Here is a 25,667-nt window from a genome sequence, read left to right on the forward strand (position 1 = left end):
TCTTTCCACTGTGCCACTCACTGGCCTGCCACCATCTTACTGATGTATAAGCATTGGGTAGTGATGATGTGTCTGGGGGAAGCTTTACTAAAATAGACCAATTCAAAAGCTGTTATACATCTTTCAAGCGAGAAGTTACAGTATCTAGAGTCCCAAAGGATTATTGCTCTGTGTTACAAAGGTGCAAACTTCCTTAGGAAAATCCTCCGTGAATCACTAGCACCCGGTTAGAGGTAGTGTCCCCCACATTAGCCTTCTGTTGACATGACATGTTTTCTTTTCTTTCTACATCAAAAGCGTTCAAATGTGATGGAGGTCCATTTTCGAATGCAAGAGTTTTAGGTGTTTTATTGAAGAAAACAAAAGTTTCACACCAGTTTTTTTTTCATGTTTCAGAAAACTCAAGGGAAAAATGCCCCACTTGCTAGAGTTCGGGGAAACCTGCCATCCCTTTTAGCATCGGGTTGCAGTGTGAATAGAACTGTGCCCTTCCCTGACTATACTCTTCTATGTGTCAGGAAACTAAGTTCTTGAATGTTTCAGTAAAGACCTGACTTTGGCCGATGCTAGTTTGACTAGGGCTCCCGTCCACACAGCAATTATACTCACTCATTACCACATCATTTTGTCCGTGTAGTTGAAAGAATATTAGAAAATGTTCCTTTCACCACTGATGTCAATTTGTCAACACATGTGGATTTACAGAGTATCACTGTGTCTGAGAATCCTTGTGGTGTGTATTTCACGAGGAATCCCTGATGTGATTTACCAGATCGATGTGTGGCTTATGATTTTCCGATAGCTCCAGCAATACATTTTGTGCCAGGAATTTCAAACTAGAGGTTATCACTTTAACTTAACCCCTGCAAAGGAACACCCCCTCTCAAGCCTTCGTTACTCCTCCCTTTCAAGTTTAGACCTCTTCTGCTTCCAAGCTGGAAGTAAAAAGTGCCCCTGCTCTATTTGCACACGTTAGCTGAGTCCTTACTTCAACCTGATGTCATTTTCCACTTCTCCAAAATAAGGAAAAAAATCTTTTTTTCCCCAACAATATTTTTATCAGTTTTCTTTGGACTAACAAGATTCCCCACCTATGTTATAATTTCTTCAGTAGACACTGAGTGGAAAAAATTAGTTGATTCTTAGTGAGAAGTGTTCATCACAGAGGATACTCATTCTGGCCAAGCTATGTTTTCAATAGCTCCTAAAGTCTGTGTATGCCTAAATATGCTTTCAATATAAGAACACAGAGAAGGAGGGGTGCCTGGGTGGCTCAGTCGTTAAGCGTCTGCCTTCGGCTCAGGTCATGATCCCAGGGTCCTGGGATCGAGCCCCGCATCGGGCTCCCTGCTCCGCGGGAAGCCTGCTTCTCTCTCTCTCCCACTCCCCCTGCTTGTGTTCCCTCTCTCGCTGTTTCTCTCTCTGTCAAATAAATAAATAAAATCTTAAAAAAAAAAAAAAAAAGAACACAGAGAAGGAAAAGTTGCTGCTATAAATGTTCCAGGTGCCCAGTGTTGAAGGGTAATAATTCATTATCATTATTATTATTATTGTTTCTGGAGGGAGCTTCCTTTGAGGGTTGCTATCAGTTTTTATTTCCTGGAGGTGGAAATTTTGTTTACTCTTGTCACATACACACTTTATTATGGGAAATTTACCAGACTGGGTCTGCTAAGTTGACAAAAGTAAAGCAAGTGGTCATCATCATCATTTATTGTTCATAGAGAAAACACAAAATAATTTACACATTTGAATGAAGATTTTAGACTAAAATTTTAAGGTTCAATTAGATATCTAAGTTGGGCAACTAATCAGTTAGACTGGTTTTTATTTTTGTTTTTCTTTTGGCGAATAATTATTGTCAGAACCATTTGTCACATGGGTATATTATATGATTCTCATGTCACTCTTCCCACCAGAGCTTTTAAATCCACCAAATCGTCAGTTAAGTTTTTTATTCCCCAATAATTGAATTATACTGGATTATTGGGGGGTTCTACACTTGGTGCTATTTAAGATTTAATAAGCCAGATTTGGGGAAAATAATTGTTCTTTGCATTTTCTTTAGTAGGCTATAAAGTTCAGCCCATCTCCTAGGGATTGGGTTAGAAGGGGAAATTTGGAAACAGAAATATTTCCTGAAGAAAATGAATGGTCCTACTGTTCTCTATTCTTCACTGAGCACACTTTAGACTATATAGAAGGCAGGTTCTTCTTGTTTTGCAGCTGAAGAGTAAGCAGTTATTGGATTCAATGTCTACATTTTCTGGAGATGCTTGATGGCAACTTGTAAGAACTAGGCAGGGATCTTGAGATTAAGTCAGGTTCCTGTGGGCCCTAGGAGTAATCTGTGCTATTGGTCATATAACTGACACAAGAATGTTATTTCTGTTACCCTCTATATACCCCAGATATTCTGGAAGTAAAAATAATGCATACGGCCTGCCCTCATCTTTGCTTTGACGTTTTAAGGGCTATCATGCAGTCCACACTCAGAGTAAACATCAGTGAGGATTTGGGTTTAATAACAAGGACAACGCATTGTATCTTGTCAATAATCCTATGAGAGAGGTGATTTTCCTACCTCTTTTTGACAGCTGGGGAAACAAAGGGAAAGGGAGATTAGGTAACTTCCCATAAACTACACAGATATGTGTGGAGTTTAGCAGCCGCAAAGTTCCAGTGGTTCATTTTTTCATTCATTCATACATTTACTTGTGCTCTCTAGTGTCGGCCACCATTTGTCTTTATTTTTTTTTTTAAGATTTTATTTATTTATTTATGCATGAGAGAGAACACGCACACACAAGCTGGGTGAGGGGGAAAGAAACAAACAAACTCCCCACTGAGCCGGAAGTCCAATGGGGGGCTCAACCCCAGGATGCCAGGATCATGACCTGAGCCAAAAGCAGACACTTAAGGAGTGAGCCACCCAGGCACCCCTCTAATCACCATTTGAATTGAGGATACAACAATGAATAAGACAGAAATCATCCCCACTCTTCTGGGGCTTATATTCTATTGGGACAATGGCAGTGGGAGAAAGAATCACTCACCTGGAAGAATTCATAGACTAGAGAAGAGTTCCTCAAAGATATTAAGGAATTTCTCACAAAAGGAAATATGAGAATGAGTGGACTTGATGTGAATCTGGGCGTGTGGCGACTTGCAGAGCTAATGGTTTGACAGCTGGGGTATTGTATTTTGAACACCAAGAAAAATGAATTTAATTATAATTAGGATATGGCATCAGCTGCAAGGTGATGTTTTAAAAGCAAGAATCTTTTTTTGTTTGTTTTTAGAGATTATTTATTTTAGAGAGGGAGAAGGAGAGAGAACGCATGCATGAGTAGGTGGAAGGGCAGAGGGAGAGGGCGAGAGAGAATCTCCAGCAGACTCCCCACTGAGCATGGAGCCAGATGCAAAGCTCCATCCCAGGATCCTGAGATCATGACCTGAGCTGAAGTCAAGAGTTGAACCACCCAGGTGCTCCTAAAAGTAAGAATATTTAATCATATATATATATATATATATATATATATATATATATATATATATATATACTTATCCATTCATATCTATTATCTATCTATCTATATATACTTGTCCATTCATATCTATTGTCTATCTATCTATCATCTATATATCTATCATCTGTCTATGTATATATAAAGAACAGCTTTCTGAGGAAAATGAATGCACTCAGAAGACTTAAAATTTGGATGGGGGACAAGAAGGAAGGAGGAGGGGCTATATATGTTGGTATAATAGTTGCCACACAGAGACACTAAGTGATTTTAGGTACATCTCCCATCCCTTGTGTTTATGACATTTGAATATTTTCTCTCCTTAAGTGTCTTTTTGTTGTTGTTGAGTGGTCATGAGACTTGCGAATTTTGTGTGGCATACTATACTCTTTTCATTATCACGATAGTTTTCCCCACTGAGTCTCTAAATCCACCAACCTGCCAGTTTCTCTCTCTTTTTTCTCAGCTGGTTTTTCCCCATGTGATTTAGCCGGCTTAATTTCCTCAAGTTTACATTTTTATTTTATGATGTGGACAAAGCCACAAACATTTTATGAGGAAATTTATAAAGAAAAACCCCTGAATCATTAGGTAAGTGATTTCTTTTTTGCTTGTTACCTGATAGCCTTAAATGGCCTCAACACATGGAGAAGACTTTTTTTTTTTTAAAACCAAAACTATTGTGGAAAAAATGAATAGCATCAGGAAATGATTGGAACAGTCTAATTTACAGTGGGAGTTTTTAATGAATTTTCTACAAATTTGATCCTTAGCTCTGCATTCTTTATATATTTCTTCGGAGAATATAAATTTATTTTTCATATGAAAAAATAGAACAAAAAGTTCTTTAAATTGAATTTGCCAGCTTTAGTCAGTGGTAAAAATAATATATATACCCTTACTATGTTATGCTCATGTAACCTCATTAAGGTGCAATTATGCCTGTATTTCATCTTCTCTGATTCTTCGAACTCACTAGTGGTCTTTCCTCCTTTATCACATGACAGCATGATTACTGAAAATAAATATTCTTCTCAACAAACCTCAGACTCAGAAACTCCATGAATATTGAATGTGTTTTTTTCCACTCTCCTAAATAAGATAGAAAAAAAAAAAAACAAGAAATAGAGATTTCAGATATTTTGGGTAGAATAATAGAGGTTTTTACATTGCATTTAAAAATGGCATTTTTGTATAAGTGTATATTTATAGGGAGGCTCATAAAACTATAAGGAAAGTTCAGAAATCTGTGTGTATTTAGGACAAGTTCAGAAAGCAATAAGGAAAGTCTGGTGGCATTTCTGCTAATGACCATAGCTCTGGTCTTCTAGCTCAGCATATGGCCTATCTCGGTGAACGTGACAGGTGCACTTAAAAAATGTATATTCTGCAGTGACTGTTCTACATATGCTTAGTCACAGCGTTAGCATTGCTTAAACCTTCCATACACTTTCAAACTTTCATCTAAATTTTCTATCAATTACTGAGAAAGGGAATAATAAAATTCTGAATTGTGGCTTTATTTATTTCTCCTTTTAATTATGTCAAGTTTTTTTTCCCATGTATTTTGAGCACTGCCTACACATTTAGGATTATTGTATGTACTTAATGAATTCACTCTTTTAACATTATGAGATGTCTCTCACTATCTTTGGTAATACTCCTTGCCCTGAAATCGACTTTGTCTGATATTAATATGGCAACACCAATATTTTTGTGCTTAGTGTTGCCTGGTACTTCTTTTTCCTTCTTTTATTTTTGACAGGTCTTTGTCTTTATATTTAAGGTCATCTATGAACATCATATACTTGGGGTTTTCTTTAGGGATTACAATAATCATCCTTAGTCTATCACAGTTTGCCTTTAATACTATTATAACACTTTATGATTATGTTAGAAATTTGTAACATCCTTTATGTTATTTTCATCATATATTTTATTTCCACAAATGTAATGAACCCCATGATATAGTTATTTTTGCTTATGGGATCAACTAACTTTTATATTTCCTGTTTTTAACTGGTCTTAAATAGTTCAATAGGAGAAGAAAAATATTGTTGTCTTATTTACCTAAATATTTACAATTTTTATTTTTATTTTTTTATTTTTTAAAGATTTTATTTATGTACTTGACAGAGAGAGATAGTGAGAGCAGGAACACAAGCAGGGGGAGTGGGAAAGGGAGAAGCAGACTCCCTGCCGAGCAGGGAGCCTGATGGGGGGGTTCGATCCCAGGACTCTGGGATCATGACCTGAGCAGAAGGCAGATGCTTAATAACTGAGCCACCTCGGTGTCCCTAAACATTTACAATTTTTAGTGCGCTTTATTTTCTCCTGTAGATCTGAATATCTATCTGGTACTATTTATCTTCTGCTTGAAGAACTTCCTTCAGAATTTTTTGTAGGGTGGTTATATCCATTGGCAAACAATTCTTGGCTTTTGTTTATATAAAACATCTTTAAAAAAAAAATGTTCCTCCATTCCCACCATTGTACTTCAGTTAGTATAATTTCTGTTGACCTGTTTTTTTTTTTTTTTAAGATTTTATTTATTTATTTGAGAGAGAGAATGAGATAGAGCATGAGAGGGGGGAGGGTCGAAGGGAGAAGCAGACTCCCCGCCGAGCAGGGAGCCCGATGCGGGACTCGATCCCAGGACTCCGGGATCATGACCCGAGCCGAAGGCAGTCGCTTAACCAACTGAGCCACCCAGGCGCCCTGTTGACCTGTTTTTAAATTCACTAATCTTTTCTTTTATTTTCCCTGTTTGTGATTATGTAATCCAAAGACTTTATAGATACTGTGTAGGTGTTTCATACAGTTACAATTGTTTCATATGATTTGTTTTAGGTTTTTTAAGATTTTTATTTAAATTCGGGCGCCTGGGTGGCTCAGTTGGTTGAGTGACTGCCTTCGGCTCAGGTCATGATCCTGGAGTCCCTGGATCGAGTCCCGCATCGGGCTCCCTGCTCGGCAGGGAGTCTGCTTCTCCCTCTGACCCTCCCCCATCTCATGTGCTCTCTCTCATTCTCTCTCTCTCAAATAAATAAATAAAATCTTTAAAAAAAATTTTTTTATTTAAATTCAATTTAGTTAACATATAGTGCATTATTAGTTTCAAGGGTAGAATTTAGTGATTCATCAGTTGCGTATAGCACCCAGTGCTCATTAAATCAAGTGCCCTCTTTTAATGCCCATCACTCAGTTACCCCATCTCCCCACTCACCTCCCCTCCAGCAACTCTCAGTTTGTTTCCTATAGTTAAGAGTCTCTTATGGTTTACGTCCCTCTCTGTTTTGTTTTGTTTTTTTTTAATTAACATATACTGTATTATTTGTTTCAGGGGCACAGGTCTGTGATTCATCAGTCCTACACAATTCACAGCACTCACCATAGTACATACTCTCCCCAATGTCCATCTCCCAGGTCCCTTTTGTTTTTATCTTATTTTATTTTTCCATCCCTTCTCCTTTGTTTATCTGTTTTGTTTCTTAAATTCCACATATGAGTGAAATCATGGGGTATTTGTCTTTCTCTGACGGACTTATTTTGCTTAGCCTAATACCTTCTAGTTCCAACCATGTCATTGCAAATGCCAAGATTTCATTCTTTTTGATGGCTAATATTCCATTTTGTGTATATGTGTGTGTGTGTGTGTGTGTGTATCCCATCTTCTTTATCCATTCATCTGTCGATGGACATCTGGGCTCTTTCCATAGTTCAGCTGTTCTGGAAATTGCTGCTATAAACATTGGGGTGCATGTGCCTCTTTGAATCATTATTTGTGTATCCTTTGGATAAATATCTAGAAGTGCAATTGCTGGGTTGTAGGGCAGTTCTATTTTTAACTTTTTGAGGAACCTCCATACTGTCTTCCAGAGTGGCTGCACCAGTTTCCATTCCCACCAACAGTGTAAGAGGGTTCCCCTTTCTTACATGATTTATTTTAAAATTTTTGCATACATCAAGTTAATTTCAAACTATGGTATATCCGAAAATCTCTCCTTTGATTTTATTTTCTTTTAAGTATGAGTCATATTTTCCTGCTACTTCTCATATCTATTGATTTTCTATTCAATACTAGATATTTGATGCATTATAATGACTTAGAATTCTGTTATCTTCTTCTAAAGAGTGTTGAATTTGGTTTTAGTAGGGACTTAAATTGCTTTTGATTATGCTGAATCTGTGGAGTCTTGATTTTAGATTGTGTTATGATGTGTCTATTTTGGTTTTTCCTTTAATCATGGTATGTGGGTCTTGTTCTTAAGGCTTGGTTATTCTTGGGTTTTAATAGAAATCCTATTTTCTTTACTATTCTCGTACTTGGCAGAGCTTGAACTTTAATACTGCCTCCCCAGCAATGGGCAATTTTTGGACTTTCTCCTTAATCTTTCAAATTTCTTCCTCCTCCTTCTTCTTCGTCTTCCTTTTTTTTTTCTTTGGTGGGGGAGGGGCAAAGGGAGAGGAAGGGAGAGAATCTTAAGCAGGATCCACTCCTAACACAGAGCCCCCCTTTGGGCTGGATCTCATGAATCTCATGATCCTGAGATCATGACATCTGAAATTAAGAGTCCAACACTTAACTGACTGAGCCACCCAGGCATCTGTTCTTCCTGTTTCTTCTAATGGGCTGTTTAGATTCTTGTCACACACATGCCCAGCCAAGCGGCAATCAGTGATATGAGGGAAATTGTATGCAGACTTGGGGCTCCTAGATGTCCCCCATCCATTTCGGGACAACTACAATTTCAGACTCTGACCTCTGAATTATCAGCCTAGTGAGACTTCTGTTTTTAGTGTGAGTTCTACTCCTTGTAAAATGTGTAGACGGTGCTGTGCTCTCAGGAAAAAACTCATGTAAGTATTAATTTTACCAATATGTTTCCTGTTTCAAAAGATGGATTTGCCCTAAAAGTTCTCATCACTGTAAAAACTGTTTTTTTCTTTTCTTTTTCTGTATCTATATGAGAAGATAGATGCTAACTAAACCTATTGTGGTAATCATTTCACAATCTCTGTAAATCAAAACATCGTGCCAGACAACCTAAACTTATATAGTGATGTATGCCAATTATTTCTCAATAAAACTAAGAACAAAAAGGAAATTGAAAACAAAGATAGATTTGCTCTAATTTCTACTTGTTTATTTTGCTCTTTTGTGCCTTCAATTACAGGTTTTTGTATTTTATTCAAAACCTATAATTGTTCTGGGGTACCTGGGTGGTTCAGTTGGTTAAGCATCTGCCTTTAGCTCAGGTCATGATCCTGAGGTCCTGGGATCAGGCCCTGCATCAGAACCACTGATCAGTGGGGACCCTGCTTCTCTCTCTCCCCCTCCCCTGCTTGCGCTCTCTCTCTCTGTCAAATAAATAAATAAAATCTTACAAAACTTATAATCATTCTAATTTGAGTTAAAATGACATATGTTACTTTGACACCACTAGGAACAGAATTCTTTTGTGTTTTCCTTTCAGAAACCTATTTGATCAGTTATAAATCTTTATCCCCTTTCTAAAATCAAATCATTTTGTATACCAATATCATTTTTATGATAGATTTTTTTAAGTACTGGAATATAGCATATTTTATTAACATATTATAGCTTTCACAATTTAGGGAATTATGACAAGTAAACTAGAGTGGCTGCATTTATGGAAAAAAAATGTATTATTTTCTATAGCTACATCATAGTATGTCCTGGTTTTCAAAGTGATATCTAAAGTGTGTAAAGCTGATGTGCAAAAAAGTGTTTAAAAGTAACATTTCCTGTTATGTTATTGGATGCTACATTCCTGACACTTAATGGCAGATGCTAAGATCAATTCAATTAGCATGGGCCTTTTTTCAGCAGAGGCAGGTACTGGCTCAGTTACCAGCATTTCAGATTAGAGTCCATGTGATCATTAGGGTGTGGGTCAAATAAATGAGGACTAACAAGGAAGTTTGGCCAATAAAAACTTGGCCAGAGCTTGGCCTTACTAATGTTACCCATTTGTAAAAGGGTATGATGTACTGATTTCTTTGCTGGGGATTAATGTCTTTAAAGACAGACTCTTCTAAATTTTTCTGAACATGATGAAATGTACCTGTCATCTACATTCCTCACTCTGCCACATAGCACTAGATTAATAACTATTCTTTTGCATCATGAAGAGATATCCTCAACTCCACATCAATCTTCTAGCCTGTTGAGCAATCTTTTCATTAAAGATTGTTATGTCCCAATGAGTATAGGGAAATCGATTACTAGAGGTATTCTTTATAAAGGTGTGCTGATTGGGATTAGAACACATGTCTGGCTTTTATGTGATGGATGACACTGGGAAAATCACATATGCTCTGATTCTGAGTTTTCCTACATCTTAAATGGAGAACTATAAAATATATATTGAAAAGAATTTTCTGAGAGTTGAATGAAATAGTGTAAACAAAAATAATTTTATGTTATAAAGTGTTAAATGTTTGTTACATTTGGGCGTATTTTCTTATTTAATATGATTTCACTTCCCTTGGATTAAAATCCCCCAAAGTTACACTTAAGAAGTTTCACTGGACAGTTCAACATTTTATAAGGGACAAAGGACTTAAAACATAAACTAGGCAAGTTTGTCAATTAATAGATTGATGCTAAACAGGGCATAGATAATAAAGAAGAAACACTTAAGTAGTCAAAGAATTAATTTTAGTGCTGGAAAGCTGAAGGGCTCACTTAGGCTTTCATAACAGAGAGAACTGAATTCACATACAGGTCTGCTATTTCATATCTGGGTACTTTGGGCAATATACTTAAATCCTTGAAGGCTCAATTTCCTCATTTTTACATAAGTTTAATATTAAGTCTGTATCTGAGAGATGATGAGTGGGGTATAATGAAAAAAGTGCATGTAAGTCACTGAGCTGGGCCCAGCACAGAGTGAACCTCATAGGATGTTACTGGTTATCCTTATTATCTCAGCAATCAGGATGTGTCAAATATTTTTCCTAAGTACAGTAAAATAACCCAAATAAAATTTCAACTGGAAAATTAATAAAATTAACAAAATTAACTCTTATGCTCTGAATTATGGCCCCCACATTTTTTTTTCCACATGTTGAAGTCTCAACCCAGTTTCTCTAAGTGTTGTAATTGTATATGGAGAGAAGGTCCATAAAGGGGTGACTGAGTTAAAATGAGGCCATTAGGGCGGGCCCTACTCTAAAATGACTGATGTCCTTAAAAGAAGAAATCTCAAGGATGTGCCTTCACAGAAGGATGACCATGTGAAGAGGCAGCGAGAGGGTGTCCATCTGCCAAGGAGAAAGATCTCAGATGAAACCAGCCCTGCTGGCTCTTTGACCTTAAACTTCCAGCCTCCAAGAAAAGAAATGTTTGTTGCTTAGTTCACTCAATCTGTGCTCTTTTGTTATGGCAGCCCTGGAAAACTAATACCCAAAGATTCAGAATTTTATTTTGGGAAGCAGTTTTTATTTTACAAGGAAGCCCTCAGCTGAGCTTTCAGATGGGGAGGGTACTGTAAATTGCCAAAAGAGGACAGGTACTTACTTATTTCAAATATACCCTGAAAAAATATTTCAGAAAATGACCATTTTTAAAAAAGATTTTATTTATTTGAGAGAGAGTGAGAGAAAGAGCACAACCAGGAGGAGCAGCCGAGGGAGATGGAGAAGGAGACTCACCGCTCAGCAGGGAGCCTGATGCGGGGCTGGGTCCCAGGACCCGGGATCATGACCTGAGCCTAAGGCAGATGCTTAATCGACTGAGCCACCCAGGCGCCCCCAGAAAATGACCATTTAAAGTAATCGGAATAATTATAATAATCATTACCTTGAATTATGGTGTAACTATATTAATTACTTTATCTATAGTATCTCATTTGATTTTACTAACATTCTGTAAAAAAGTTACTGTTAAATACATTTTAGCAGGATAAAATTACATTTTAGCAGGATGAAATTTGGCAGGCTTAGATGAGTGAAAAACCATGGAATGAATAAGTTCAGAGTTTGGGATGTGAATTAGGGTATGTCTGACTCTAAACCCTGTACTCTTAACAATGTGATTGATTATTCTAAGATTCATAGTATATCATAAGTTGCATGATTAAATAAATAATTTTTCAGACCTCATGTCCTGAATTTTGATTCAGAGATTGCTGTAATATAAGCTTGTTAAAATTATGTTGGTCAGGTTCACAGGTCAGAGACCCCTTTTCTGGGGAGTTAGTTGGTGGTCCAATAAGAAAACTACATATTTTTAGAAATAATGAAACTAAACAGCACTATAAATAGCTGATCCAAAGAGATTTAAACATGCATATGAATCACACACACACGTGTGCTAAGAATTTGCTCAAATGTTAAAAGTGTTTAGGGCCAAATAATTGATGTGCAAACAAACAACAACAACAACAACACTAAACAACACAGAAACAAAACGGTAACAGTATTTCTAAGAAAGGTTTGATATAAAGGAGAGAGGGAGTGAACATTTAAAGTTAGGGACAGAGTATGTGCAGGAGTTCTCTTTAGACAATTTGATTTTCATTTTTTATTTTTTCAAGTTTTTATTTAAATCCCAGTTATAGTCATATTTCAAGTGTATTTAGAAAGCTGAGATTGAATGCATATGAACACATCCCTGTGGACATAGACTTCAAGAAACCTTTCCTTTTAATCAATTCTGCTAATTTTCTTTGTCTTTCTACATCCTGAAGAATACATTCCTTAGAAGACTTTTATGCAATCTATAAACCAGCAGTAGTCTTATCTCAAGGTCCCTACTGTCTCCAGAGTGGTATTAGGGATTTAATAACATTTTGCCACACTCTGAGTGGGAAAATCTGGCTCATTTTTTCTGATTAGCAAAGGACCCCAGTGACTCATGATCTTCACTGAAAGGAGGGACATGGAGGCACAGAAATAAGTGAAAATTTACTTCTCCTAATATCTCCAAAGCCTGAAAACTCTAAATATGTTTCTCAGATAATTGTACAAAAAAGAGAATTTGGGCAAGGAAGCTGCTGATTGGTTTCTTATTCAAATGTAAAAGTATATATCTATACACAATCTTACATCTATACACAATAATATGAGAATTCATTGATCATATAATGCCTATCAAGAGAAACTCGATAGAACCTAGACTATATGATCACATTATCTTTAGAACATGGAAGAAGCTGGAAATTATAGTTATTCAGGCTTTTGTCAGAGGTTTAAGGATAAGTGGTGATAAGAGGCATTAAAATCAGCAATGTTCACTTATGAAAAAAGATGATTTGCATTGGCTACTAAATGCTGCCAAGACAGGCTTCTTATCTACCAAAATAATACAGAAAAGAGTCTGAGGAATTTGAGTACATGAAAGAATTTATTACGGGTCCAGTGAGAAAGTAGAACCGATACAAAAAACGGTTTTTATTTGAGAAAGGAAAGATTTTACAAAACATTTCTCTGTTTTAATTAAATAAATAAATCATGGTTTTAGGATGGGTTGAAATTTTTTATTATAAAACTTGTAATTTTATAAATTTATCAAATTCTTAAGATTTGTTAATTTTAAAAACCATTTTTTAGTAAATGATTGACTTAAAATGTTGTCTTTTTTTTAAGATTTTATTTATTTATTTATTTATTTATTTATTTATTTATTTATTTATTTGAGAGACTGAGAGTGGGAGCACACGAGCACGGGGTGGGGGGCAAAGGGAGAGGGAGGGAGAATCTCAAGCAGAGTCTGTACTGAGCTTGGATTCCAATGTGGGGCTTTATCTCACAACCAGGAGATCATGACCTGAACTGAAATCAAGAGTTGGGCGCTTAACCGTCTGAGCCACCCACATGCCCTGAACATGTTGTCTTTGTTGTCTGTGTCTGTGACTGTTACTAAGTGACAGACTTGTTGACAAATTTTAATTTGTCTTTAAACCTTCTTTTAATTCCATTTAGATTTAGTATAAAATATAAATATTTTATCATGGCATATACTTTGTATGTTATCAAAAAACATAAAGCTATTTTTTTAAAGATTTTATTTTATTTATTTGAGAGAGAGAGAGAGAGTGAGAGAGAGAGCGCAAGAGGGGGGAGGGTCAGAGGGAGAAGCAGACTCCCCGCCGAGCAGGGAGCCCGATGCGGGACTCGATCCCGGGACTCCAGGATCATGACCTGAGCCGAAGGCAGTCGCTTAACCAACTGAGCCACCCAGGCACCCCATAAAGCTATTTTTTAGGGAGAAGCATATATACAAAGCGATGATAATATAGGGAAAGCTACTTGACTTATTTATTTTTATTCATTGGATTTTTATGTTATTAATTGGGGGATATTTTATACCTTCTCAAGTCACATTAATTATTTAAGTATTTAAATGCATATTATTTTTATCTACTTAATATGGGAACATTTCCCTGGATTTTCACTGAATGATTTTTTTTTTTTGTACTATAGTCATATTTTTATCCCTATGTCTGGCAAAACAACAGTGTGGTAAGTACATATTTAGATGTTTTTAGTTTCCTTCTTTTTATTTCTTTGAATTTTTTAATTTTCTTGTAAAAATGTCTGAGTCAGAGTTTTCAATTAGAAATCAAATAATAACAAAATCAAAAAGTGAAAAAAAGGAATTTTCTAATAGCTTTTGATGTGTAAGTGACAAAAATGGTTTAATATGGAAGTACTGGAATATTCTGGGAAAGCGTTTGTGTTTCTTCTTATAGTATGATTAGGAAGCAGATACTACTAGTTGCCTAATCAATATCCACTCTTCTTTTCCTTTTCTACAAATGGAATCACATTTTTTTCAAGGTGGCAGTGTGTACTGTTGAAAACTGTTCTCCATCCACCCTTGCATGTGACACAGTATTAGCAAATGAGATGTATGTTGTGGAGGTCTGGGGTATTTTTTCTCTTCCTGTATAGGTGCTGTCTCTTCCTCCTCATTACAGGTTTGTGGTGCCTAAACACCCAAGTTTCCAGAAAATTAATAGTTCTTAGATTCATTACTGCCCTTAGAGCAGGTAGGATGAAACCCTGTGAGCTCCATGGTAACACTTTTCTAAATCTCTTGACTTACATTCTTTTTTTTTTATATCATTCCTTTTTTTTTTTTTTAAAGGTTTTACTTATTTATGCATGAGAGACAGAGAGAGAGAGAGAGAGAGAGGCAGAGGGAGAAGCAGGCTCCCAAGGAGCAGGAAGCCCGATGTGGGACTCGATCCCAGGACCCTGGGATCATGACCTGAGCCGAAGGCAGACGCTTAACCATCTGAGCCACCCAGGCGCCCTTGACTTACATTCTTAAGGCAAAATGTGACCTGGTCTGAATGCCATGAAGGGTTTCAGATTGTGCCAATGAGGATACTACTTTGAAGACCAGAGGATTTGAGCAGTGATACCAAAATAATTTAAGTAAGAACAGATGTAACAACTAATTTGCCAAATCTAGCCTATCAAATAACATACCTATATATACATTTATATTAAAATATATTTTTCTCAATGGTGCTGAATATCTGTTTCTTGCTTCTCATCATATTCTAAGTAATGGCTATGGAGACCCTCACAAATTTGTGTGCTATTCAAAACACAACTGGACAACTTAAGTACATTTTGCATTATTAATTATCTCATATTTGTTCCAAATTTGCAAATACATAATGATGTAAAATGTAAAGTATTTTACCAATTCCATATATTGGCAACCAAATAGATATTAAATGTTAGAATTGAGAATATCTTTACCTTATAGAGAATTTTAGTAATATTGATTCATTTTTTATAATAAAATGTTCAGCTTTTTATTAAAATGTCATTGATAGCTAGCTTATGGTAATGATGCTAGCTAGCATGGTTAATAAAGCAGAACAGAAGCCAAAAATCTGGCCAAAGAGCCAAAGAGTTCTTTGTGCAATGTAGAATGCATAGTTAGAATTTTTGCTAGAAAGCAAGTCTTCAACTGTGCCAGAATTGATAATATTTTTGCAACAATTCAAAGATGATAGTCTATATTTTCCAGAATTGTTCAAAGATACAAATCTTAATGAAGCCCATGTAAAATTCAACCTTACAATTACCTTTGGATTTATGATTGAAATGCCATCTACATGTTATGATAGCAGACTAGATGCAAGATGCACAAGAACAGGTGGAACAACAGATGTTCAACTAAAGAACTCATGCCTTGCATTGAAAAATTAATTTTGAATATGGGTTAACCATGATTTTTGGTGTGAACTATTACTTACAATTATTAGTTTAGTAAAAGCTTATGGAAAACTCAGAGATTTAAACTTGGCTATTTTAGTTTTAAGGGGAGTAAATATTTTAAATGTTTTAGATGAATTTTTTTTGTCCCTAAAACAAAATAAACTGCATGTAAAATATGTAGCAAAGGAAACATTCCATGAAAATATAACAAAATTAGAAGGAAATGAAAAGATTTGCATACAAGTAATCTCCAAAGTATTTTCTAGAAATTATCTTATAACCAATATAGCCCAAAGAATAGTTGTGATTTTTTTTTAAGATTTTATTTATTTATTTGACAGTGAGAGTGCAAGAAGGGGGGACGGCAGAGGCAGAAGCAGAGGCTGAAGCAGGCTCGCCCGCGGGGCTGGATCCCAGGACTCTGAGACCATGACCTGAGCCGAAGGCAGACACTTAACCAACTGAGCCACCTAGGAGCCAAGGAATAGTTGTGATTCAGCGGCATATTGCTGTTTTTATTTCTTATTTTATCTAAGCTTTTAAAACTCTGGAAAAGAAAACTTAAAAAATACTGTATGTGTCCAGATATTACTGTAAGAGATAGTAAAACTGGTGATATTAAGAGATAGCAATTTATATGGTAAAATTAAAATATTTTTCCAATTACGTGGGAAATGAAAATTTTTCACTTGGGACCCCATTTACATGATATGTGTAAATGAAAATTCATTCCTGAATCAAAGTATCGATTTAAGAATTTTATTGATATTTCTAATTGCTGCTGCTTCAGCAGAACAGGTCTTTTCTAAAATGTGAAATTAATGATAAAAAAAGCTACCTACTTAGAACCCAATACATGTCTAATTTGGCATTGCTGCTAATAAAATACAAATAATGTAAAAAAAAAAACCCTTGCTAATAATATCATCATTGGCGATTTTACTAAAATGAAGGGGAGAAAAGATTTTGTGGGATAAATTCGTAGTAACTCAAATTATGTTAGTCTTTATTATTTTACTTCCAAAACATTTCAGACCCAACAACAGAACACACGGACGTGCACAATAATAATTGATTTCAAACTACTAAATGCTTTGTCAACTTTCAATCATATAAAAAGCATACCTTTGTGCATATTTAAAAATTTTATTCTTAAAAAGTATATATACACATATGGTGTGTGGGCCTGCATTTCTGTTCTTGTCCTGGGCCCTGGAAATATTAAAGAACAGCCTGTCTTCTTACCTAGAGTAATTTAGGAACAAAGAGCAGAGCTAGCATCAGAGGAATGATAGGGGGGAAATGGAAAGTTAGAGAAACTGATACCTGTGGAGCCGCTAATATGTGCTAAGGTCGATTCCACATCATTTGATTTTTATAAATGTTTGAGATAGGTGGAGTAGGTCACTTTCAGAGATGAAGAAATTAAGAGTAAATAATATTCTGTAATTCTCCACGTTCATTTTGCTAGTTATGTGGGAGAGCCAGAATTCAGAGCAAGGTCAGACTTGGCTGACTCTAATTACACACTTGTTTCTAAATTTAGATTGTAAAAGTAAATGAAATGTGTCATGATAGAAGACAGACCATAGTAGGCACAGAAACTATTTGTTATAGAAAATTGGTAAAGATAAAAAAAAAAAAAAAAAACTTCAGCAGGGGAAAAAAAAGAGAAAATAAGAATGTTTTGGAATTTTAGAAATACTCAAGTTTTAAATTCTGGTAGACGGATTAAAAAATTTAACAGATATCACAATGAATCTGCAAACTGCCCACATTCTAGGAGTATGGTACATAAGCATGATGGGAAGTGATGAAATATTCAGGAAACGATGTTGAATAGTTAGTTTTATTTCTACATTGATAAAAATACGCTGAGGATGACTAAACTTTCCATGGAAAACATTTAACAACACACAAAAATGAAGACCCTAGGAATATTTTTACAATTTCGAGGTAGAAAGGCTTTTTGAGTTATGATGCCAAGTCAAGAATCATAAAGACAAGATATTACAGTTTTGCTTTCTTAAAAAGTTAAACAGAGACAACATTGGAACACTAATTAAAAAAAAAAAACAGGATTCAGATTATTTAAATGAAAAAAAAATCTTACAAATTAATTTGACCCTCCTCAGAAAGGGGGCAAATGACACCAATGGGAATTTATACAAAAAGGAATACAAGTGTTACCTGCCCGCAGGGGGAGTAAAATGTTGTATTCTCTGTTTTGCTTTTTGCACTCATCTTTCTTAGGGTATTATTCTAAAGTCTCAGTTGTGGAAATATCCAAAAGTTAGCTCTCAATTGTTAAACTATGTTTCTATTTAGCTACTTATTAAATCTTAGTCCCTAGTGTGGCATTTGCTCGAAGACATTTGTCTCAGAGGCTGGTTACAGCTCCAGGGCAAGGATCACAACAAGGACGTTTTCTAGGGATAAACCTAAATGTATGTGCATGCTACCCACTTTCAATCACTGGCCTAAAATCTAGGTCGGATCAAATGATCACTGACTGGGTCTGGTATTCTTTTTTTTTTTTTTTTTTAAGATTTATTTATTTATTTGAGAGAGCAAGGATGAGAGAGAGTACATGAGAGGGGGGAGTGTCAGAGGAAGAGGCAGACCCCCTGCCGAGCAGGGAGCCCGATGCGGGACTTGATCCAGGGACTCCAGGATCATGACCTGAGCCGAAGGCAGTTGCCTAACCAACTGAGCCACCCAGGCACCCTGACTGGGTCTTGTATTATCGCCCCCTAACAAGTATGCAATCTCTGACTAACACACTAACAAAGGCTTCCCCGTCTGCCTCCTGGGAGAGCTTAACAGCGCCATGCACCCTAACTTCCCAGTCACTGGTAAGGGTTTAATGTTTTTCTTTTTCTAAGGTAATTTGCATTTCAATAAGTAATAAAGTGTTAGGCCAGTCATAAAGACTAATTTATAAAGCTAAGACTTCACGCAGCCTTGAGACCACTGGCTTAGGCACGTTGGAGGGCCAGAGGCCTTTCACGATCTCTAAACTGGTAAATGCAAGCACATGCTTCCCTGGGCCCTGCAGGTAAGTAGGTTGCAACACTGGAGATTTCTTCCACTGACTCTTCGAGAAGAGTGGGGACAAAGAGCACAGATGCCAGTTTATTTTCCGATTATTCAACCATTGCTAGTTCTTTCCCTTTGAATACTAATTCCACCCATCTTACACCTATCAAAAAAAAAACCAAACTAAATTCCCTGTTGATAGTCCCAAATTGATTATTTTAGGTAGGCAAATTATGAGAACAATTTTACATGTCCTAGACAATGTCTTCTTGATAAAGTGAAGTGAGCAAAAATAGTGCTCAATAAATCAACTTTTTAAAAAGGCTTTGCAACAACAAAAAATTGAAATAAGGTAAAAATAGTTTACCTTAGGGTAAAACACACATTATTTTTCCAGATAAACTGTTTAATGGAGACCCTTGGTGATCTCACTGCGGCACATATACCCAAGGGCTGGGTGTTTCTATATCGTTTTCAGACACATTTCTGCCGATAACCCGTTTCAGCTGAAACTTTACCTCTAACAGAGCACTTAGGCAATCAATGTCAGCATCTCAGAACAGAGCTTACCCCTTAGTGAATCTTTACTGCAGTTGATAGAGCATTTATTGTACTTTTCTCTGATTCTTTTGCTGCAAATGCTTTGCAGAGTATTTAACCTAGTAGCTACTTGGTCAGACATGGTATGTGGCTACTAAATAGTATTATGCCATCTCTTAAACAGACTAGAACATTTAGAGTAAGATAAGATTTGGTTTGGTCCTCACTGTTTACACCGCTTATGGAAACTTGGGCCTCGCTATTGAAATAAAGGGTGGAGGTTGTTCATCAGACATTGGATCTCAATTTGAAATACAATTTTGTTTTATTTTACTAGAGAAAAGAGCTGTCTGCCTTTTGCAGAAATGTGAAAGGGAAAAAATACAGAAATACATATAAAATCTATAATTTATATAAGCATGTAAGTATATATTGTTATATAAATTGAAATCCATGTGTATGTTATTATGTATATACATATATAATGCCATAAGAGCATTCACATAAAAGTTAGCCCCTGAGCCACATACATGATGTAATTCCTACTCTTTGCATTTAGCTGTTCATAAGGAATAAATATAGTTGGTTTAGTGTGGTAGAAAGTGTTTTATACTAGGAGTTAGGAGACCTCAACTCAAGTAAGCACAAAGAATCTTCTATGTTATCATCTCCAAAAGTGGTTCAAATAGAACCTTTTGATTTCAGAGGCCCCTGGGCTCTAATATACTCTAGTACATTTTGTAATCTGACATTTGTATGACCCTATATCTAAATAAAAGTGAATCCAATTTAAATAGTTCCAAATAATCATTAGACTTGTGATGAGTGAAAAGCATATTTTTATTAGTTTTGGAAAAATATGTAGAAACTAAAAACTAATTTTTAAGATAGAAGAAAATATCTTCTGAAAACAATCTCATGCAAAATTATAAATACCTTATGATTACATGTATGAAAATACATGATAAATATATAAATGTTTAGTGGAAAGACAGTAGAAATCCACCAAGTAATTGAGTTACAGCAATAGACTTCTGAAAGGTTAATTTTGCATTCTTAATATTCTTTGTAGGAAACCACATTAAATTTTATTGTAAATAAAAAAAAAAGACAAAGTATAAGAGTACTTGGGAAGTGTTGAATACCACACTGTATGTGAAAATATTTGTGAAATGAATTGGTTATCCAAAGAGCATCATGAAAACCATTTGGTTTGGAAAGCCATTCTCTATAGGTTACTAAAAAAAAAAAAAATCTAGTTGTGGGGCTCCTGGGTGGCTCGGTCATTAAGCGTCTGCCTTTGGCTCAGGTCATGATCCTAGGGTCCTGGGATCCAGCCCCACATTGGGCTCCCTGCTCGGCGGGAAGCTTGATTCTCCCTCTCCCACTCCCCCTGCTTGTGTTCCCTCTCTCACTGTGTCTCTCTCTGTCAAATAAATAAAATCTTTAAAAAAAAAATCTAGTTGTATATTTTAAGGTAGATACATCAATATTTATTTTCTTTACCAAGAATTTCAACAGACTTGTAAAAACTGATGACTTCCGCTAATGGAGAGCCCTAGCTTTTTGAAGGTAAAGGGTATGTGGGTGAACTGACGTGCCCCAGAACTCTGCCTGCCTAGTGAATTGCATCCTAGAGATGTGTCTGGATTTGTGGAAACTACCTGAACCCAGCTGGGACTGAGGATTCCTCCTTTTCCTTTAGAAGCCCTATGAATATACAAGGGGAGAAATACATTTTGGAACAGTAAATGGGATTGTGCTATATTTCATTGGTTTATATGCCAACATATTTTTGGGAAGATGATACTTAGTAATCTTTTGAAAATATTGATAAAGTTATCACCCACCTCACATAAAAATGGAAAAAAAAAACAACCCTGCTAACTTCTTATTACAGCTTTTGATGACTGTAACAAGCTTTGCTTCATCTGTATAATGTTTATAATCTGAGGCCTGAAAATAGCAGGACTTCAGTTGAAATCTCTAAGTTCTGTCCAGTGTTTCCTCAGAATTATTAATTGGTCCAGGTTTGGCATGCCAGTAAAGTTCACATGAAACTTAACTAAGGCTAACTAAAAACTTGGCATTTGTCCTTGGAAAAAAATCATCTTGAGTTTGCTTAAAGGTCTGTGAACCTCAGGAAACCTTTCAATGACCCTTCCTACGGTGTGGTGGTTTCTAGTGATATCTGAAACCAAGAATGTTTTGTGAAGGGTTTGGGTTTCATCTGGAAAGCCATATCTAATCCTAGGTACTGCCTAATGAATTAAGAGTCTGGTCCTCCTTGGATCCTCATAAAGGCACTGCTATGCATAAAAGCCGACTTTCACTACAGAGCAAAATTGCACCACTTAATGAGTCATTTAAAAATGCCTTTAGTGGATTTTAAAAAATGTTCTTTCTGGGTGTATTTATTCTATCATCACCGTTGCCTAAAATATAGACATACATGGAGCCTACCATGTGAAGCTCTAGCATAAGTCTATTAAATAACATAATTATTCTAACAGTAACTATTGTATTGATAGTATTACACATTCTAAAAATGTTTTTATGGGTTTTATAGGCCAAGACAGTCCTAAGAGTAGCAAGTCCTGACCATGTAGGACCAGAGGAAGTAACTACTTCCCAACTAGTAACTAACTGGATGGTCTTCTAGGTGTTGAGTGGGGCACTGGTGGGGCCATGTTTTCTCACTCTTTTTTTTATCGCTTACAAGGACACACACAGGCCTACATACATACACTTCTCCCCAACGTATGGACATTATCTCCCCTCAAAAGGCAAAAATGACCCACTGGATGTGAAGAGTCGAAAATAAAAAATTCCTAAAATGTGTTACAAAAATAACATCTACACTTGATGTCAAGGGACGTTTACATTATAGAAAGTGGCTGAGAGATATGAATTGGATTAACCCTCTTTGTTTTCCTCTTTGAATCCTCTTCAGTAGTTTTTTTGGTCCTAAATGAATTTTTCAGTTTTCTTGCTCTAAGGATTCATTGTCCATCAGTTTTTGATTGGTTTTATATCTCAAATTCTTAGATAAAATGCCTGAGAAGTTTTGACATTTGTTATGCTTCTAAATCTGTTTAGATGCCATTATTTGAGGGCCTGTTTTTATTTTAGGAATCAGTAGAAAAGATTTAAGAAAAGAAATCTATATGAGGATTGTTAAGAAATAGATATATTTAAGAATATAAGAATATATATTTTTCAGTTGTTCTGAGCCACTAGGCAACCACAGAGAAAAAAAAATGTTTATATTGATAATGACTGATTCTGATTTCCAGAGAAGTAAAATTAAGTTCTAATAAGGTCAAAGAAGAAAATGAAATCCTGGTGAGGTAAGAAATAGCCTTTCAACCTTGATATATAGACACCAATACTCTTTTTTTCCACTGATTTTTTGACACTGTGTAGTCACTTACAGTTCACTGTTTAATTTTTTCATTTGAAAGTTTTTTTTTTTAAGATTTTATTTATTTATTTGAGACAGAGAGAATGAGAGAGACAGAGAGCACATGAGAGGGGGGAGGGTCAGAGGGAGAAGCAGACTCCCTGCTGAGCAGGGAGCCCGATGCGGGACTCGATCCGGGGTCTCCAGGATCATGACCTGAGCCGAAGGCAGTCGCTTAACCGACTGAGCCACCCAGGCGCCCTTTCATTTGAAAGTTTTAACATTAAGTTTTAAATAGATTTATCAATTAATACCTTACAAGAGAAGCGCCTAGGTGACTCAGTCAATTAAGTGTCTGCTTTAGGCTCAGGTCGTGATCCTAGGGTCCTGGGATTGAGCTCCTCATCAGGCTGCCTGCTTAGCAGAGAGTCTGCCTGTCCCTCTCCCTCTGCCCCTCCCCCCCCTTGTGCTCTCACTCAACCTTTCTCTCTCTCTCAAATAAATAAATAAATAAAACTGTTAAAAAAATACCTTATGAGATATGCTCTATATTTACAAAGAGTACTTTCCACATGGATAGCATATCTGTGGACATATTGACCAGGGCACAATGTCCAATTTTAGAAGCTTCAGTTAGATTTTCTTTGTTGACCCATAAGACCTCATAAGCAAGTGAAACATCAACATTAGGTGCTTCTGACAGAAATAACCCTGCCTAAATCTGTATTATGTAGTCTTTTTTTTAATATCATAGACATTAGAAGGGAAAACATGTTTCTTATACATTTTTAAGGAAACAGATACTTTTTCCCTTTCAATTATAAGGCAGTTTTTAAAAAAAGCCAATACAGAATCAGTAAAATAAATATGTAAATATGTAAATATGTAAAAATAAAATGCAGTCCATGAGTTTTGGGCCAGGGAGTGCTCCAGGAAATGCTGGAAGTAGGCTAAGCCAAGTCATCCTCAGTGCTCTTACACCCCAGCTGCCATTATGGTTATACATCTTTCTAAACCACCTCTAAACTACCACTCCTGTATTTCAGATCTTTCAATAATCAGTTAGCTTTTGGGGAACTTTGTCATATAAATCCCCAAATTTTCTTACAACATCTTAGCTGTCATCTGTATCTTAGTAAATGTCAGTCACTTTTGATTTTGCTTCTCACCAATTATGTTGTCGAGACAAATGCTTTGTCCTTCCACACAGAAGTCATCCATCTGCTTATCTTATTGCCATTGATTTTTTTTATTCCTGCTACACCACAACCTCCCGACTTAAAAAAAGAAAAACCACTCACATGAATTAGTAGTTTAATCCTTTTACATACTTCATTTGCATAATTTTCACAACATATATTTCCATATAGTTTAGTCGTTATTTGGTATGTGATCACCACATATATCTCAAACTTGCTTTTCTTTACTCTATTAAATATATTTTGTTTATAAGCTGTGCACTCACTGTTTATAATTTACCTACTTTCGTAGAGTGGGGCTAATTGATAATGAATTATGATGTAGTGCCACGTTCTGCTGAGAGACAGAGTTATTTTTGAAGAAGTAATTTTATTATAGAATGTTAGGCCATTTGCAGTAATGAAAAGTTTGCTTTTTGATGAAAGCACAAGAAGGTGATAACATAATGAGATAGTGTATAGAAAACAGACAAGTCCTTTTAGCTTTCTTTTTTTGAGGCTACAGATGCCTTTATTCAACAAAGAATAGATTGTGGCTTGTCAAAATGTCAAAGTCAATGACATTATCATTAACTCTTCCTGCAGTCCCTAGCAAAAACAGTTTCAATTCAGAAATAAATGATATGAAAAAGCACTATTTGGCCAATATGTTACCATTAAATGATCCAGAGAATTTTTTTCCTTTCTTAATATTTCTTCCAGGTAAATTCACTTCTCCTTAATAAATGTCATTCCCACCCCCCCTTCCTTTAAGTACACAGAATCAGAAACATGTTGATGGAGGGAATCAAGGTCACCAGCAGTGCAATATCTACAGATAATTTTCCTTAAGGCAGAGTGTTCACATACTCACAATGCCAGGTCATTCAGAGGGCAGGGCTTACGAGAGACAGAGTTCAAAGAAGCTTGGCACTGGGAAAGTTTGCCAACTACTGTCTATGTATTTAAGGTCAGTCTTGGAGGAAATTACTTATCTATCCTTCTTGGAACCTAGGAAGATTTTCAGAGGAGTAACTTAAGGACTCTGTCTCTCTTTCTTTTCTATTTGCTGCTTCTTATCTCAGAGGATTTTGTGATTTAATAATAGGCAAAGTATATCATTTATTAAGTTCATCTAAATGGCAGGCAAAGTTTAGGAGGCTTTTCATACATTTTGTCATTTAATGCACAGAGCAAGCTCTGCAAATAGGCACTATGATTGTTATCATCCCCCTTCTAGAGATGAAGAAACAGATGCACCCAAAGTTTAAGTAGCTTGTTTAAGGAGATACAATTTGCAAGTTTCAGACAAGGATTGCAACTTAAATCTTTATGATTTCACACAAATATAGCATAGAGCAGCATGAACTCTGGGAACTTGGATTAAAAAGTAAGATCTCTGGGATGCCTGTGTGGTGCAGTCATTAAAGCATCAGACTCTTGGTTTTGGCTCAGGTCATGATCTCAGGGTCCTGAGATCAAGCCGCCAAGTTGTGCTCCACACTCAGCATGGAGTCTGCTTAGGACGCTCTCTCCTTCACCCTCTGCCCCTCCCCACCCACCCCCCCTCTCTCTAAAATAAATAAATAAATAAATAAATATTTTAAAAAATAAAAAGCAGGGTCTTTTATTTATTAATTGTGTTACTTTGGGTAAATTAGCTTTTCTGTGTCTCACTGTCCTCAAATAGTGGTAATAATTATTTAACACACACAAAGGACTTCAGGCTTAACATGTAAGAAATACTTAATAAATATTAATTACAATGCT

The 25,667-nt window shown here is 36.0% G+C and overlaps 1 pseudogene; it reads right to left on the reverse strand.

Annotated features, from left to right (window-relative positions):
- Positions 1-25,667, reverse strand: part of LOC123847541 (tigger transposable element-derived protein 1-like) — a 163,080-nt pseudogene that overhangs the window by 49,370 nt on the left and 88,043 nt on the right.

This window comes from Mirounga angustirostris, unplaced genomic scaffold (genome assembly GCF_029215605.1).
Source record: "Mirounga angustirostris isolate CCGP_5_RB_7025 unplaced genomic scaffold, mMirAng1.0.hap1 SCAF_2, whole genome shotgun sequence".
NCBI lineage: Eukaryota > Metazoa > Chordata > Mammalia > Carnivora > Phocidae > Mirounga > Mirounga angustirostris.